At 43.6% G+C, this 3,528-nt stretch overlaps 1 pseudogene; it reads right to left on the reverse strand.

Annotated features, from left to right (window-relative positions):
- Nucleotides 1-1,189: 1,189 nt before the first annotated feature.
- LOC121159496 lies at nucleotides 1,190-2,407 on the reverse strand (annotated as a pseudogene).
- Nucleotides 2,408-3,528: the final 1,121 nt, after the last annotated feature.

Here is a 3,528-nt window from a genome sequence, read left to right on the forward strand (position 1 = left end):
TAAAGACAATTTTATGAATTTGGGGATGTTTACCTGCTTAAAAATATGTGGTAGCCTAGTGGCTGGAGTCCTCACCTTGCATATATTGGGATCCCATTTGTGTGCTGGTTCTAATCTCAGCGGGCCCACTTCCCATCCAGCTCCCTGCTTATGGCCTGGGAAAGCAGTGGAGGATGGCCCAAAGCCTTGGGACCTTTAATGTGCATGGGAGACCTGGAGGAAGCTCCTGGCTCCTGGCTTTGGATTGGCTCAGCTCGAGCCATTATGGCCACTTCGGGTGTGAGCCAGCAGACAGAAGATCTTCCTCTCTGTCTCTCCTCTTCCCTGTATATCTGACTTTTCAATTAAAAAAAAAATCTTTTAAAAAGTTAATTGAGTGACCACAATGGCTGGAGCTGAGCTAATCCAAAGCCAAGAGCTTCTTCTGGGTCTCCCACATGGGTGAAGGTTTCCGAAGGCTTTGGGCCATGCTCTATTGCTTTCCCAGGCCATAAACAGGGAACTGAATGGGAAGTGGAAAAGCTAGGACACGAACTGGTGCAGATATGGGATCCTGGTACATGCAAGGCGAGGATTTTAGCCAGTAGGCTACGGCACCAGTCCCTGGGTAATTAATCTTTGAAATAAATTTGTTAATAAATCTTTTATATCCCATGAACTTTCATCACATTTCATTTTCATGATTTTTTCTTATCTGGAGGTTGAAATATGACAATTATTTCTACTGTAGAGGTTTTTAACATTTTATTTTAAAGGCAGGGGATAGAGCTAGAAGTCTTCCTTCTGTGGTTTACTCCCTAAAACCTGCAACAGCTGGAGGTGGGCCCGGGTTAAGTCAGGATGCAGGAACTCAGTCTGGATCTCCCATGTGGGTGGCAGAGACCTTCGTGCCTAATCTACCTGCTGCTGTCTCCCCGTGTGCTCATTGGCAGGGTTTTGCGACCAGGGGGAGAGCTGGGAGTTAAGACCAGACAATCCAGTGTGGGATGTGTACATCCCTACTGGTGTCTTTTTTGCTTGTTTTTCTCCATTTCCCAAACTTTATTAAAGAACGAAGAAGTGTAGTAAATCTCTAGAACAGAATTTCTTGGAAATTCCTCTTATTTAAACACGTATTAGATTTCCAAGCATGTGCTAGAAATGTATGTGGTTCCACAATTGTAAGGAAGGGAGAAGTTGAACTTGAGTTTCATCTTCCTACTTTCCCCAGTTTGTGGTCAGTCTTTGGGTCAGCAAAAATTACCTGAGCAGCCACTAGGGCAGCATTAATTTGTATCCAAAGCTCTCTATACTCTTCTATCGGCAGCAATCACAGATTTTGAACAGCTTCATTGGGAACTGGATCTCCGGTGCTGAAAACCTAGGATGTGTTTGTCTAAAGCAATAGGCAGGCCCTCGTTTGTTTTTGTTTGCTTTAGAAATTGCATCCTGGGCCCGGCGCGGTGGCGCAAGTGGTTAAAGGTCCTCGCCTTGCACGCCCGGGATCTCATATGGGCACCGGTTCAAATCCCGGCAGCCCCGCTTCCCTTCCAGCTCCCTGCCTGTGGCCTGGGAAAGCAGTCGAGGACGGTCCAAAGCTTTGGGACCCTGCACCCGCGTGGGAGACCCGGAAGAGGCTCCTGGCTTCGGATTGGCATAGTATCGGCCCGTTGCGCTCACTTGGGGAGTGAATCATCGGATGGAAGATCTTCCTCTCTGTCTCTCCTCCTCTCTGTATATCCGCCTTTCCAATAAAAAAATAATAAAAATAAATCTTTAAAAAACAAAAAAGAAAGAAATTGCATCCTGTGACAGGCGCTCCTGAACTCCAGTGCCAATTGCCTTAAGCAACACCTGCTAATCTTGACATTGAGTCTGAAGTTTAGCCAAAGCCACCACGCCAGCCTTGAAATCAGCATTGTTTTATGTCCAAGTTGATCTGTGACTCTGCATTCTTAGTTGCATCTCCAGCATCTTCTTGCATTATCAGGTACTAAGTCTGTCTAGCAGCTAAACCAAGAAGCCAATCAATAACTTCCTGCCAATCTTGACTCTTGAAAAGACAGTTAACATCTCTAAACTACTTTAGAGATGTTAAAGGGATGGCAGCCACTACAGTGTCTGATTTTCTGATTGTCAAGGCAAATGTTAAAGTCTGTAAATTTAACGTCATCTTTGCAGCAGTTGAAGCCTGCGGAAGTGTGATAGTTGAGAACACTCCACTTGCATGACTGTGGCTCTTGCTGCTTGCTCTGGTCCCCTTCTGGTCTCCACCAGAGAGGAGAAGCCAGGTAAAGGAGGTGGAGTAGACACTGATGACAGGGCGAGGGGTCTCTAGTGGTGTCCTACCAACTGCATTAATGCCTGTCCCTGGAGGAATGTTTTCTTCTATGTTTAGATCAGACTTGCAGTCATTAATTTTCCTCATGAGATGTATTCTCTAGTAAAACTAGTAATGAGCAGCAAACTCTTGGGACACAGCCAAAATGTCCCTTGCTTCTCCATGTGTGGGGAGTGCGAATGTGTGCAGGGTAGTGTGATGCTTTTCTCCCTAACCCAGCCTATTAAGGCTTTTTCATGGCCGTAACCTTATTAGAATCTTGCTTCTTAATTAAATAGTTAAATTAATTAAAAAGAGAGAGAAATTCTCATTCACTGATTCAAATCTCAAAAGTACACAATGTGTCAGTTGAAGCCAGACTAAAGCTGCAATCTAGGAACTCAATCTTAGTTTCCCATACAGGTGGCAGGGACTCAAGACCTTGGATCAGTATCTGCTGCCCCAAGGACTGTTAGAGTAGGAAGCTGAATCTGAAATGGAGCTGAGATTTAAACCCAGGTACTAACGTTTGGAATGCAGGAATCCCAATTACTGTTTCAATTGCTAGCTAAGGCCTGCCATCCCTTTAAGCAAAGTTTAAAAAAAAAACTTCTTTTAAATTAAATAAGAAATCACAGCTCACCAGACCCCAATTCTAACAGTGGTTGGGGATGTTCCTTGACCAATAACTTGATGTATATTTCTGTCCATACAGATGTGCCACCAGCCTCTATGGAGATGGTTTACATTTTGCACAAGTTTGATGTGTAGTGTTACTTCTGCTTTGAATCATAGAAATACAGTAGGGAAAGATAAAATTTCTGAATCCAATGGACTTTTGGGCTTGCAAAAATGAAACCCTCTATCTATTTACTGGCTAGGTTGACATGGCTTCTGTATAAACAGTGATTTTTGGTGTCTGTGTCTAAAGGAAAATTGGAATGATAATAAAGAACCTGTAAATTCTTTGGCATTTCCACTACTGTACCCTGAGAGAGCCAACTCAAACTAATTAACAGTGGAAGACCTTTAGATGCAATGGAAAACATGGTAGAATAGAAAGTGGGAGAAAGCCTCAGGAATGCTTTGGTGGATTTACAGAAAGGGTGAGTCAGAGTTTCAGAAATAACTAAGGAAGCAGGGAGAAATCAATGTCTCTCACTGTGATTTTACTTCTGTAACTATTTCCAAGTAGGTTCAGAGGCAACCAATCATAGTGTATTACATTA

This window comes from Ochotona curzoniae, unplaced genomic scaffold, assembly GCF_017591425.1.
Source record: "Ochotona curzoniae isolate NIBS_2020 unplaced genomic scaffold, NIBS_Ocur_1.0 contig_43, whole genome shotgun sequence".
In the NCBI taxonomy this organism is placed as follows: Eukaryota; Metazoa; Chordata; class Mammalia; order Lagomorpha; family Ochotonidae; genus Ochotona; species Ochotona curzoniae.